The 15209-nt window shown below is 38.0% G+C and overlaps 1 long non-coding RNA gene across 1 annotated transcript; it reads left to right on the top strand.

Annotated features, from left to right (window-relative positions):
• Window positions 1-5720: 5720 nt before the first annotated feature.
• LOC106045933 (uncharacterized) lies at window positions 5721-14736 on the top strand. Its single transcript, XR_010832493.1, has 3 exons — window positions 5721-6122; window positions 6729-6804; window positions 12040-14736. It is a non-coding gene; the product is annotated as an uncharacterized lncRNA (long non-coding RNA).
• Window positions 14737-15209: the final 473 nt, after the last annotated feature.

Below are 15209 nucleotides of genomic sequence, written 5' to 3'. Positions count from 1 at the left end.
ATTACCCACTCAGTGGGGAAACGGGAGGGTCCTGTCATCAAAAAGTATATAAACTGTTTTGGAACCAGTAGGTGTGCTCCTGCTTGCAGAGTGCCCACCATTGCAGTCATGATTAAATTACTACTTCACTGAGGTCCTTGCCTGAGCCTAAGTTATTGGCTACATAGTGTTTCTCACACTACCATAATTAGTGACTACTAGATGTTTCCCTTCTTCCCCAGACCTCCTAGGTCCAAAGTCACTGAAAACAAATCAACGAGAATAAAAACTTTTCTGTATATCCTTTTCCTTCTTCACTAACACTTTCCTTCCTATCCTGTGTGTATCTCACCTGTGCTCATAGTCTGTGCTCTATCCTGAGTTTCAGTTATCCCCAGTGGGATAACTTGAGAAGCGACCACATGGACACCAGGGTTCTTTTAGTATCAGTAACTGCTACTTCCTTATTGATGACATAACTTCAACTCTTTCTTACTGAGGGCCTAATTTCATCTCTCATATTGAGGACATAACTTCATTACCCTTGTTGCTTCCCCATATTGAGGACAGGCTCCCTTATACTATTTGCCCCACAGCAGTACTTTTCCACTAACTATTCATTGGTCAACAACTTTGCCCGGCAACAGCAAACACCCAGCAACTTCTGTGCCTTAACGGCTGGAGAACAAGCAACCTGAAACAACAAGGCATCTCCTGAGCCACCCTTCTTTGTTCCCTCTAAACTCTTTACATTCCTGATGGTCTCATCGTTTAGAGTCCGATGTTATCACCAACCATGGGGCTTGTCGACCCCCATGGCCACACTCCCACAGAAAACTAATACTTGCTCTGAGGCAGAGCTGTCTGTAGCATCCTGGTCTATTTTGATGTCACTTGGGCGATTTCATTCTTAAAGAGCTAGGACCATGAGCTGATGTTGACATTGGGTCAGAATGGGTACCTTTTGACTGCACAAATGCCAGAATAAAAGATTGCTGAGTGCAAAATACCGTTATTCTCTCTCTGTTTCAGTTTCGTCCCTTTCTAATGTTGAACTCAAGTTGCTATATCTTATGTTAAAACTCAGACACTAGATCACCTGGCCAACACAACTTGTGTAACCACACACTGTATTTGGAATGCATCAAACAGGACAAATTTTAATCTATCATGACCATTACATTATTCATCCTGCAGCTCACTAATTTCTCTTTGATAATAACTTGTGGTAGTCAATCTGATGTCATTACAATCACAACTACTCTTTACGCTATAGCAAAAGAATTTCAGATAAATATGGTACCAAGTTTTAATCATTGTCATGAGTCACACTAATTGCATTGCTCTATATTTCCTTTTTTTTTTTTTTTCCCTGTTTAGTAACATGGCCACTAGTGACATGCTCTGTCTTTCTCTTTGCTTTGGAGACAAAAGTGTATCCAGGCAAGTTCTGAAATATTTCACTGAAGGCAGAGAGGGGCCTTCTGGAGCTACATTGCTCACTTTCTTCTGATTTAAACACACAGCCCATTTGCCTTGTTTTAATCTTAATGGTTGTCTGGTCTAGATCTTCTGTTGTACTTTCATGAGCCAGCAGAATTATAGCTTGCTTTATAGGCTGTTATTCCTGATAGCTCCTTCTGTTTTTAAGGTTATATATGCTTTTTTAAATGCAGCTGTTGACCAAATGCCCAGGTAGAAAACTCTGAGCTGGTTGTTTGCTAACAGAAAACAGATTCTTCAACTGTGAAACCAACCCGGTTATTTCTTCTTTGTCCTTGTCATAGGAAATTAGTCATGGAATATAGAGAAGTGGTGGAAGGACAGGGGGAAACACTCTTTATGTCTTTATTTGGCATGCAGAAAGCCTGAGATCTAGCCAAGAAGGTAATGTAAAAAAACTGCATATTCAGTCTGCTCCTTTTATATCCTATTTCCAATGGGCTTTCAATCTTGCAGTCCCTCAGTGATGTCTTTTTTTAAGACCTGGTTAGCAAACACATGAGAAAGAAGAGCTGGTCACAACTGTAACACTGTCAGGATTCATATGGATGAACATGTCGCTTCTACTGCCTCAATGAGAAATGAAAGCTTTTTCTCTGTGCTCTGAATTTTATAGTGTTTCTCCAGCATTTTTTTAAAAACAAAAACTAAATTGCAGCTGATAGAGACAGTTGTCTAGGACAGCCTCTATTTTGTTCATCCCAGGCAGGTATTGATGGCAAAGCCAAAATACAGGAGGTCTGTGGAGTTCAGCCAACTTGCAAATGGGTTATTCTGCTATGGGAACCCAGCCTACTATATGGCAGCAGCTCTGATTTCCTTGGGGACCACTTATGGTTGTGTCCCTGCTATATCCTAATTAGCCTGGAGGAGAAAATGCCTGGCTTTATCTGCAGAAATAGGTGACCATCACCTTGTTGTGGCTGCAGTTTCTCCCAGAGGATGGAAATAGTATAAGTATCAGCAGCTACGTCTGAGAGAGCACCAAGTTCTCAGTGTATTTTGGCAGTCTTGGTCATTCTCTAAGATTGAGACAGCTGAAGCAGATAAGGGAGCAAACCTTTTGCCCTGTTTGCCATGCTTTCTCATGTTTTGGTATGAATTAAATACTTGTATTCTTTTTTCCTACTAGCTGCCTGATGTTATGGTATTCCTTCTTATAAACATATATTATTCCTTAGAGACAAAAGAATAACATAGATTTAAAAAGAAGTGGATGTATGATACTACTTTTTTTAAACAAAGCACCCAGGGAATCATTTCCTCCTATTAAGTGTTTTCAATGCTTTAGAATGAAGCTTTTGTAGGGATACTTCATTGCCACATTATGTTTTTCTCCAGGGTTTATTCCAATTACTGGAAATCATTTGAAATCAGCTTGGACATAAAAGACATGTTAGGGAGAAGATAATGTGTGAAAGATATGATAGTGAAACATAGTGTGTACTTTTCTAAAGTTTTATTTACTTTTGCATTTACATCCTCTAACTGTCAGTAGCCAGATTCAGGGTGACAGGATCAAAATGACCCCTTTACCCTTGTGAGGCTGCTGCAGAACTGGTGGGTCTTTTGAGAACACTTGCTGTCCAGCAAATGTTCTCAATCATGTTTAGTAAGTACAACATGTTTAATAAGTACTTTGTTCAGACAACTAGGCCTCTTAAAATGGATGGAGTCTATCCTTATTCTGAGAAATAATTATTCCCTTTATTTAATACAGCAACCTTTATTTGTTTGCTATGAATCATTTTAGGTTTTATGATCCATAGTTTTGCATGGTGTTCATGCTTTCAACACCAGCACTGGATTTAAAGTTTAACATTAGAAGTCTGTATCTGCAATTCAGGAATTTTTCTGAACCTAACCCAGTGGAGATGATGGTTGAGTGTTGACTGTTCTCCAAGCTATTCTTCAAACATATCACATGCTGCTGTCAAAACCTCTCTTGAGTCTTCTGCAAGGTTGCTTGCCAACAAGAAAATCCATCCAGAACTTATGTGAAGTTTTTAATGTCACTCTCGACATGCATCTTTGACAGCAATTCCATTGCAGTTTCGCAATTCATTTACCCCAGCAAACCTGAAGCTGAACCTTTCAAATTTTTTTTTTTCATTTTGGGAATAGATCTGATAATCTGGTAAAACAACAATTAACTGGCACAAGGAGATGAAGAAAATAGTAGTTTTCAATTCTTTTTCTAATAAGTATATTATTACTTAGGCTGAAGCTTGTTTCTGTGAAGCAGAAACTGGTTCACATTTTCTTTCTGGTTCAATTCTCTTTTTGAGAATTCAGGACTCGGTTTCTGATTTGTCTTTTTTTCCTGATTTAAATAGTGGTTCATAAATCACATTTAAAGAAAACCACATTTTTTTCAGAATTGCTTATGAATGTTAATGAATGTTCTCATATTGAATGTCTGATCTCTCTGAGGTGGGTGTTGTGTTTCTCACCACCTTCCATAATGATGTCAGGAGTATAGAACAGTTTAAATGGCTACTATGGAAGGGAAGTTAAAAATATGCTGAATGAGGTTGTTCTGTTCACAAGCACATCTTCTAGGATTCTCTTTTCCTGTCTTCACATAGTTCAAGTCACAGTTTTACAATACCTGCAATTTAGAGGCAAAGCTGCCCTGAGAATAAATGAAGGACTGTTTTTAACCTTAGTACAATTTGCATTGTCCCACAAATATTTATACCAGTAAACAGTGAGAGTGCTGTTTTAGGGGTGTAGGAGCAGAAAGCAGGAGGGAGGAATAGGCCAGGAGAGAAATGACCTGTGAAGTTGGAATCTCGTGATACTACAGCCTTGGAGAAATTGCAGCATAAATCAGTCTCACCACAGTCTCCCGAGTATACACTGACCTGGCTGCTCTGATGCTTGTTGTACACTTGAACTGATGCTTTCCTACCAGAAACTCTTCATATTTTGAAGATGAAGGAAGGTGAAGAACTTGCAGCTGACTCCAACCACTGGCACTGAGTTCTAAAGGGATGTTATAACACCATTAGTTCTGCTGTTATTTCTACATTTTGTCTCTTCACTTATTAGGAGCAACATTAGAAAAAATATATGTTCTGTAAATGGAAACAGGACAGAAAACGATGCTTTAAATCACTTTCCAGATATTCAAAAAAAATGTTCTTAGTATATTGAATAGTTGTATGAAAGCTGATATCACAAGCTATTTCTAACTGATAATTGAATTAGTCCCAAGGAGTTAACATTTCTTTAAACACCTCCCCCCCCCCCCCCCCCAAAAAAAAAAAAAATGCTTTTAAATATTGATCCTTCACATTTTCCAGGTAGGAAGTAAGAAAAGCTTTGCATTCTTGTTGGTTTTTCTTCCTACTAAGATAGCAACAAAATCCATATTTATGTACAAAGAAAGTAGTATTTTTTTTTAAAGCTACAGATGAAATGCTCTAGCATCTGTATTACACTGATTGTACTTAGGCACTGCTTGCTGCTGCAGTTGCTTTGACATTTCCATTTTAATTTCTGTGGAAAAAAGGAAGCTAGTAAGAATATGGGCTGCAAAGTACACTGAGGCTCAAGTTCCTTGATGAGAGAAATGACATTTCTTACTGTTATTATTAGCAGTAGCATCAAAAGAATGTCTAAAATCTGAGCTAACAGGATTCTTCTGTGACAGCCACTAGATAGGCACTTGGTGGGAGAGAATTCCTTTCCCAGTCAGTTTACAGTAAAAAATAGCCAGGAAGAACAAAATAGTTACCTTCAGCCTGTTTTTTAGGGATTCCAAACTGGGTCAGGGAATGAGATGAAGACAGGGTTTTCCCACATCATAGGAAAGCTAAAGCTACAGTTTTGGGCACTTATCAGGCATTCCACTCAGTTGTTTCAACCATAAGAGGTTCCCACTTTCACCTGTAAATGGTAGAGGTGAGTGTAATTCTGCACAGCTCAGTTCTTCTAAAGACTGCATGGTGTGACTAGTACAGTTTAGTGAGAAAGGACACTCTTGCCATGACTGGGAAAGGCCAAGACGTCAGGAAACCAAAACTATCTTACAAGATTGTTCTCTTCTTCCATGTAGCAATTTTGTCAAAAAAAAAAAAAAGTTCAGTAATTTGTCCTGGATCTCAATTGAAACAGAATAAACTGGTCTGCTTATCGCAACCAGTCCATTTTCTGCATTAACACTACAAAAAAAAAAAGTCTCTTGGATGCAATGAACTGACAGTGAGATAATTTTCATAGTGGTGGTCTACAGATGGGCTATGAATGAGCTGAACTGGGATGACTCAGATGTTTCTGATCATGTGAAAATGTCCTTAAGCACTGACACACAATGAGAGCACAGCTATTCTCTCACCTTATCTCTTTCCACTTACTGAAGAAGGAAAGATTGGACCTTTGGGAAAGATGTCTGGTAGCATGCTGCCATCATCAAAACAATTTGTTCAACCTGTGCATCTTCCATTTCTCTTTCCTAAGAAGTCACCAGGAATGGCATGAAGGAATTGCAAGCTTTGTGCAACATTCAGTGGCAGGTTGAAGGATAAGCATCTGACCTTTACAAAAGTCTTTTTTTTTTTTTTCCCCTCCTCCATGTACAGAAGAACTTCCCAAAATATTTCACGTGAACTCTACGGCCAGGAGCATCCTACCAGGTACTTCTTCCAACTCTAATATTTTTCCAAGAGAACGGGTGATATTTGCATTAGGAGTAGTTTGGTTCCCCAAACTGTGGAGACTAACTTACACTGCAACATTTTTGATTGGACTTAGCAGGGTAAGGCAGCAAAATTAATTAGGGGCGTTAATTTCTTATATTAGTGCTTGGATTCTGTTCATTTTCTTCACCTGTACTAACCATAATTTTTGCAACATCCTTTAGGTTTGCTTTAAAAGCTATTTAAATCCTGAGCATCTCAGGAACCTGCTGCAGAATATAGATATACTTTCTTGAATTGTTATCCTGTCTCCCAGTAAGAGAGCTTTGTGCTGTTAATTACAGCCTGAAGCCATTGAATACTACTGCTGTGTTAAAGTAAGTGGAAGGAATGCTCTATGTCTCTGAACACACGCCATTGAGCATGATGGGTTCTTTGTAATCTTGGTAATTTTTTGGGGGGTGATAATTTCACAATTCTTAAGAAATATTTTGTCATATTAAGCGATGTGGTTGAAAGTCCTGTTTAATTATTGATGCACTGAGAGCATCAGTATGGATCTAACTTACTATCTGATGGTGACTCTTATCCTGTACAATGAAGGTTGAATCTTCAGGAATGGCATGTTGATGAATTGATGCAAGGTTCATTGCCAGCACTGTCTTGCATATTTTATGAGGTAAGCAAATGATGGGAAAGCAGGCTGAGTTTTCTCCTGGAAATTCTACTTTTTTAACAAAGTCTGAGACAAAAGGCAAGCTCTCTTCCCCACAGGAGAAACCTTTCATATAAAATCAGTTATTTTTTTTTCTCTATCTTGTGTGATCTTTGACGTTGAGAGAATGAATCTGTCCTTTTCGTTGTCTATTTCCCTAATTTTGTGAAAGTTGTGATGACTAACAAACTCATTCCCTAATCTACTTTGTATAAGCATACAGGAATAACTGCAGATACTTTTCTGGAGCATTGTACAACGTACCTGGTTGCTGCAAAAAATCATGCCGAAGATGATCTGACATGAGTGTAAATAAGGCCCAGAGTTAAATGTATGGGTGTGCAAAGTGATCAGCAGCCAATTCTCTGCACAAAAAGATAATTTCAGATCTCTGGAAGATAGTCTTTTCCTGGACCAGTGTTTTTAGTTATTTTCTTCTTTTTAGACAGCATAGGAGACTGGAAGAGTTTTGAGTAGCTCCTCACAAAAAGTATGCTGTGTCTTGGTACTTTACATCACTTGTTGTACAGAGGGGAAGGAACCTGAACCAACATTCACAGTAATTGTATCTATAGTTGGGGACATCCCTTAAAAAATGAGTATTAATGCATTTGTTGCATAAAAACTACTTTATTTTGTGGACATAAGTTTTCAGTTTCCATCCTGGGCAGGTGGGCCATGCACATGGCTTAATTAACAGATGTGATACCATGAATTTCCATAGCACAATTCATAAATAATATTACTCTGTAGGTCACAATAAACAAGAAGACTTCCTTGAGAGAGGAGTAGAACAGAGGAACCATGGGCTAGATGGGTTTCAGCAACCTTGTCTAAGGCTGCATACAGACTGACATTGTATCTACTAGTGATAGCAGCCCTCCCAAGACTTATGAGCCCAAGGCGAGGGCCAGGCCTGAGGGCGAAGCCCGAGCTGAAGGCGAGGGCCAGGCCTGAGGGTGAATAGGAGCCCAGATAATTTGTGGATGTCTCATCCGTGGAAGCTTTCCAGGCTAGGTTGAATGGAGGTGTCAACAATGTTGTCTTGTATCCAGGTCCATGTAGGGGAAGCTGTAATATGATCTTTGTCATCCTCGCGAGGGGGAGTGGAGGGGAATGCGCTGACCTATTCTCCTTAATCACCAGTGATAGGACCCACAGGAATGGTGTCAAGCTGCGGCAGGGGAGGTTTAGGCTAGACATCAGAAAGAGGTTCTTCACTGAGAGGGTGGTTGCACACTGGAACAAGCTCCCCAGGGAAGTAGTCACGGCACCAAACCTGTCTGAATTTAAGAAGCATTTGGACTGTGCACTTAGTCACATGGTCTAAAATTTTGGGTAGACTTGTGTGATGCCAGGAGTTGGACTCGATGATCCTTATGGGTCCCTTCCAACTCGGGATATTCTATGATTCTGTGATCCCTTCCAACTCAAACCATTCTTCTATTTTTCCCATTAGGTATCTACTGTAGGAGAAATACACTCAATATAGTGTGTTTATTCACTCACAGGTACTCATTATAATAGAAGAACAATACAAATCCAGCCTGTTATAATCTGTCTCAGTTGAATCTAGTCACTATAACAATAAACCTGGAAAAGCTTCCAGTGAATATTTTATCAAACTTCAAACAGACACAAGAAAGCTCTACCTAGTCTCCCAGGTAGCTAGCTAGCTCCCATGTAGCTAGCTGTATTACCCAAGGTAGAGTAGATACGGTCCATCACACTCAGTGCTACTTAAAACTTGGATGATTTTTCTTTTAAATTTAGCTTGTGACACAATAAGTTGCGAGCTCTGCTTGATCCATGGTGTCCAGTACAGGTATATTTGATAAGAAGTCAGAGATCAGAACCTGTTCCAACAAATGTGCAGACTAGAACCTGGAAAATTATTGTAATCTGCAAGCTGAGAAGTGTGCCTGTATACCAAATTGTAGAGCACCATTGAAGAATGCTAGCATAACAAAACAAAACAACATTAAATGTGAGGTCTTTTGAATAATATCATTCTCCAATTTAGATCCAAGAACTTTTTCTCATTATCCAACGCCTCTCTTCTGTACCCCCTGTGAAGAGACTAGCTGGGAATGTGAAAAAACAAAGGCTGAGATCAGAGTGAGCATATGCCTGTAGTTGTTTAATGCTGTTCACAAGTTGGTTAATAAGCTTTGCATTATGTTTTTTTATTTATTTTAACCCATTTTATATATCAAATTTTATAATGCACTGTTCAAGTCCAATTTACACTCTGAATAACTACATATTTTCATTTTGTTTTAAACTGTGCTATGATTGTTATATATTCAGTACCCTGTCTCATTAGATTTATAGATAAATGCTGCTCTATTTTTTTAATTTATAATTTAACATCATTCCCTCTGGTTGCTCTTTCTTTCCAGAGATGATAATGCATCTCTCCACACTTATATTGTGCCAAACATGATTTAGAAATCAAGAAAGGAAACACTTGCAGAATTTTTATTCCACCACAGAGCAGAACAGAGATCTACTTCTGCATGTCCATTTTAACACTTTCCTCCTACTAAGTAATATTTGAGTTTGTACCAGACATTAATACGACTTTGGGTAGCCGCTCTTTAAACTTGTATCTGAATAACTACATTTATTAACTACAAGCCTATCTTCCCCTGAATATACCTTCTGTAGCTCAGTTGTCAGCCTTGGACTGGAAGCTGAGAACAAGATACAATGATCAGAAAAGTAATTAAAGGTTCTTCTTTCCTGTAGTCAGTATGCAATTGATCAACTTTGAAAGAAAAACATAAACCTTAACAGAAGAGATGACATATTTGAACTAAGCTACACACATTCTTCAGAATTTTCCAGCTTTCATGGCAACAAAAGACAAAATGCAGATGTTTGCTATCACTCTCATGTTCAGACCCTAATGTAACATCCTGAAGATAGAACTGAAGCAGGCAACATGGAGGTAGTTATTGCTGCTCAGCTGGGAGGAGGAATGATGGCTGGACCGGAGTTCTTTCTTCGTGTCCGTGCAACTCCTTATCTCTGAGTAGAGGTATAGTTGCAGCTTTATTTTGTGAGCAATGTGATCTGGACCTTGGTGATATAGACGAGTGTGAGGAGGAAGGGAAAGGAAATACAGATGAAATTCACTCTCACACTTAATTAACAGAATCTCTATCTACATGTCACCTCCTTTAAAACTGGGCAATGCCAAGACCGACTTACTTTGGAAACTAAACATGAAAAACTATTGCATGAGCACTATTATATATGTATTTATAAAAATTTAAATCAGAAAATTGAGTTCTTTAAAGCAACATGTTTTGATTGTATTTAAATTCAATCTATGCCTGAGATTAATCTTAAATCCTCACAGAATCACAGAATTGAATGGGTTGGAAGGGACCTTGAAAGATCATTGGGTCCAACCCTCCTGCCAAAGCAGGTTCCTCTTTTGAAGAGAAACAAACAAATATCCTCGCAGAATAACTGCAGAAATTGGAGTGTATGAGGTTCACAAAAGATTAAGATATTTTCTTTTGATAGATCTGTTCTGGAATTGCCCCCTTCTCAGGAGTTTTGAGTTAAATCAGGAACTTGCCAGTACTAAGCTGGAAACAGTACTCAGAAACATCTGATACTTTGGTATGCTTCAAATGGTTGGATAGGATGCAAGTCATTGCTTTATATTTGTTTTTACCTGTCTGTGAGGGAGGAGCTTTTTTGTACATCAATCAAGCAAAAGCATCAGAACTACCCATCAGGCAGTGGCTTGGGGAAATCACTATTGCTGCATATACCTAGAGCTATCTCAGTTTCTGAAGGATGTTTCTTTTGGACATGGGTTTAGTTGGAGAATGGGACTTGGTTCCAAGTAGGCAGTGTAAGGTTGTGCTACAGTTTGGCACATCACATGGCAAAAGTTCTGTGAACCAAATGACAGCTTTCAACTGACAGTGGTCTCTCTGTCATTCATGCAACAGCGATGAGTGAATATTGACCTTTCTAGATTGAGCTTAGCGCTGGCACATGAAATTACTCAGCATGTGTCACCAGTCATATTTGCCTTCATCTGTCTCCACAAGCTGCTGTGTCAAAGTTGAGATGAACAACAAAAAATAACAGATATAGAGAGAGTAGTATTCTGTGCTGGGATATCTTAGCTTGGGAATTTGTTCTTCTGGTTGATTTCCAGTAATCTGAATGTCATGGTTCTTAAAGCACTATCTTAAACAAGTCAGTTTAAAATAGGAAAGAGAAAAGGAAGAGAAGATAGAATAAACTTTTATTGACTTACTTTGATATTAAAGAACTATACTGACTTCTCATGGTAAGTCTAGAAACTCAATTTCTTATTATCATTAAGTCATACTGACGATAGCTACAATATATAGATAGGTTTCCTTTTTTTTTTTCCTGAGTATGTATATCAATCTAAGTAAATTATGTACTTAAGCTGTCAACAAGATAAATGCATATTAATCTGGATTGAAAGGTATCATGAATATATTTCCAAAAATGGAGATAAAGTTGTTATTGGAAGGTATACAGTGAAGTATCATATGTCAATATTGTCTAACAAAATGCATGAAATATAAAGGTGACAGAATACTTATGCAAAGTGCTTAAACTGCTTATATCCATTCTTTTTTTCATATTTAAGATTTAACTTTCATATCTTTGTCGTGTTAAGGATGACACTGCTTACAACCTTAGCTAACTGTAAGTTAGAAATGCTGTTTGTGTTGGAATGTAGGTAAGTTATCCACAGTCTGAAAGTTTAGCTGAACCTTTTGGTTTACAAACTGGGTTGGATATCTGGTGTGGTTAATTCTTTTTTTTTTTTTAAAGAGATGTCTGCAAAGAAGGCATTCTGGGAAGAAAGATGAAATTGTTAGACACAAAGATACGTGTTCACTGCCTAACGTCTTTTTTTTGTTTTTAAACCAATGACAGTGAAGTATATTTGTAGATTACAGTAAAGAGCTTCATTTACTATTCATTATGAAGATTCATTGTGGTCAAATCTCATTGTAACTAAAATATTTCCCAACACAGGTTATATTTGTAGAAATCAGTGTTACCTCTACTAAAGAAATCTCCAAACCTTTGTACATTTTTAAAAGTCGTATGCTGCCTGTGCATGTGTTACAAACTCTCTTACATTTCATTATTAAAAAAAATAATAATTATTATTATTGTTTCTAGGATCCTAGTACTGACCTGGCTGTGGGTGAAAACATGTTATGACCAGAAGGTACATGCAGCATGGTTTTTGCACATGAAGTTGCGTCATTCCTGGTGTTTACTTATTGACTGTTTTCCCACACTTTTAAGGGAATATATAGAAAAGTAGCACCAGAGACAGATCCTTGCTAGATGAAAACCATCAGACTTTGGGTGAAGCAGGAGAACTTTGACACAGAAGGGAACATTTCCTTCGTCATTATTTGACAAGACTGGTGTCTCTAAACAGGACCAAGGATTAGACTGTAGTGAATAAATTTATAAAACACCTGTCAATAGGAATAGATGTGTACATTTTACTCTCAAATAATTGTTTAATTAAAATATTCTACTGAAAAATAGTAAACCTAAGGGCCACGTTTACACATTATGGATTGAAAGTGAGAAGCGAACTAACATATATAACATGAATGAAAGAGAGACCAAACCCTGGGGGGAAGCAGTGAGCTGAAAAAAGTGCAGGTATCAATGTTCCCTAAAGCTCTGGGGGACCAAAAGCAAATTGTCACTGATTTTGAAAGGGTTTTGTGAATTCATCTAGTTGGAGGGTCTGTGAATTTCTCGTTTCCTTTTTCATGTGCATCTAGCTACAGAGTATGGAGACCTCTTGAACTCCTGAGTTTGGTTTGAAATTTTTTAAATTTGCTGTCTGTATGCTTTTAGGTAAGGGGCTTCACCTCTGAGCCTTGGTCTGCCTGTTAAAACATTATAAGGCTTGAGCAGTAATTGTGCTGCTGTAACCACACTGTGCTTTGAGATCCACAAAGGATAATTGCACTAGTAACGCAAAACATTACATGATGTAGGAAACTCATCCCTTCTCCTTGTTGTGGCTTTTTTCAGGTGAGCATGATCATGGATTGGAATGGGGGATTTGAGATTCTTCTACTTTAATTTTTATTTTTTTAAATCTTTTCTAGTTCACACCTAGAATTTGCTAGCTTAGCCAGCTAATTTCACCTTCTCTTTTATGCATTCTATTAAGAAATCTGAGAGTCTTTGGGGCACTGTGACAGGTTGAGTTAAAAATTACTATAATTATTGTGATCCCTGTGGAATTTGAAGTGTGTGCAGTTTATGCCTCAAGGGGCTGGAATCCTTGGAGACCCTATTTTCTGGGACAGCAAGAGCTGTGAAATATACAACTCTTGATTTGCACTCAAGATCAGTCTTATTTGTACAGTTAAATAATAAAAAAAAAATGCTGATTTATACAATTTTGTTCCTGGGTCATAATTATGGTCTAGAATTAATTGAATAGCCTGGAGGTTTCACTGCTGTACATGGTAATGATTACTAAAAATTGATTCTCTCCTATATTTCTTTATTAACTTATCTGGAAATGACATATCATGAAGAACAGCTTTAAATATTGCTGTGCTGAGCAAGTTTGTAAATTGCTATTCAAGCTGTTTGTATTTTTTCTTCCTTGACTTTTTTAGGTAATTTATTATTTTATAAGTGCCTGAGCTGTAAGTCTAATCAGAAACATGATATTTTCCCCCCCCATTTTTCTGACTAAGGACATTTTACTGATAGCCTTCAGGATCATATATGCAGGCCTTTCCCAATAGAAATGCTGGATTGCACCCTTCATACACAAGGCTCTTGCAAGCCCAATGGGTTATTGTCACCAAGCATTCCTGGGCCAACTAAGCATGGGCTGTGTGTACAGGAGAGTAGCTGAGATGCTGTCTACTTTTGGCCACTTTGAAGCTGTCTTTTTTAGCATATGCAGACTCTGGATGGAGTGAGTTAAATGCACAGCTACAGACTGAGACCTTTGTTACTTTTTTTTTTTTTTACCTTAATTACTTCTTATTTTTCATTACTGTTATATCAATAGGCTTCTCTGGTCAGGCCCCCATAATGGATTTTAAGTTTATATGGTGCAATCACTCAACAAGAAGTTCTGCAAATGCTCTCTTCTCTTTGCTCACCCAGGTGAGGCCCAATGGGAAAATATGGGAGGGTTTGACTGTAGTTGATCAAATCCTGGGAAGCATTTGAAAGTCTCTGGGAGGGGTAGAACCATTCTGAGATTGAGATTAAGATATAGATTAATTACATGGAAATCCTCTAGAAGGAAGATATAGTTGAGGATAACGCCAGTTCCTCTGAAATTTAAACACAAGCTATAAAGATGGAAGTGATGTTACTGCTATCTTTTTGTTAATGCTATCATGTATGTTTAAGTTTTGCCATCAACATTACAGATATTTGTTCTCATGCTGTGAAAAATATATTCTGAAAAGGCTTCACTTCTAGCTTGTCCAAATGTTTAATTTAGATAAAAGTTGACCATGGCAGGAGGAGAAGAAACCCATTATCTTCAATAGTATTTCTTCAAATATTACTACATCACAGAAAATCAAATGAGAAACTTTCAAATGTATTGAAAATTAGACATTTGACCTTATGTAGGCATTTTTTTCCAGTGAAACTTTCCAGTCAAGATACAACTATGAAACTTTGCATTTCCCCAGGTCAGCATTTTCCAGCCAACTATTGTTTTACTAGGAAGTTTTCATCTAGTCCTTTCATTTGCATTGAATATTCAGGGTCTAATGAAGAAAAATGAAAGCATTTTAATTGTGCATGTTTCAAAACCTAGAAAAGGATAAGAAATGAGGAAAATGCTCCACGTTTTCTGTTACTCTGGACTAACAATTATAATTAATTGATTTAAATGGATTTCAGCTGAGCTCTTTTGATATCAGTTTGACAAGGGAAGATATGGTTTGTTTGTGACCTCACTGTGGCTTGCTTTGGCTGCCTCTCTAAGGTGATGAAATTATCTTCACCTCTAAAAGTTGTCTAAGACTTGACAAATGCTTGTGGCTGCCAGCAACAGAAGGTCAGACTTGCTGCACTCAGGTCTGTCATTTCTAAGAGGGCAGATAAGAGGAAAGAGCACCACGGTCCCTCTACTTATCAGCTGCCCAAAAGATGGGTGGCTATTGATAATGGCCATTTCTCATTTTTTCCCAAAGCAGGGAGTGCAGGGCCTTTTGCAGTATCTTCTCCATGACAGCAGAGCCCTTCGAGGTATGCCTATGCTCTCCACAACGTCTCACTGGATGATGGCACCATTGAGGAGGGCTTTTTCATCCACTCACACCACTGTATTT

The sequence above is a fragment of the Anser cygnoides genome, chromosome 6 (assembly GCF_040182565.1).
Source record: "Anser cygnoides isolate HZ-2024a breed goose chromosome 6, Taihu_goose_T2T_genome, whole genome shotgun sequence".
NCBI lineage: Eukaryota > Metazoa > Chordata > Aves > Anseriformes > Anatidae > Anser > Anser cygnoides.
The sequence above is the reverse complement of the archived record's forward strand: the minus strand, read 5'-3'. Positions and strand labels throughout refer to the sequence as shown.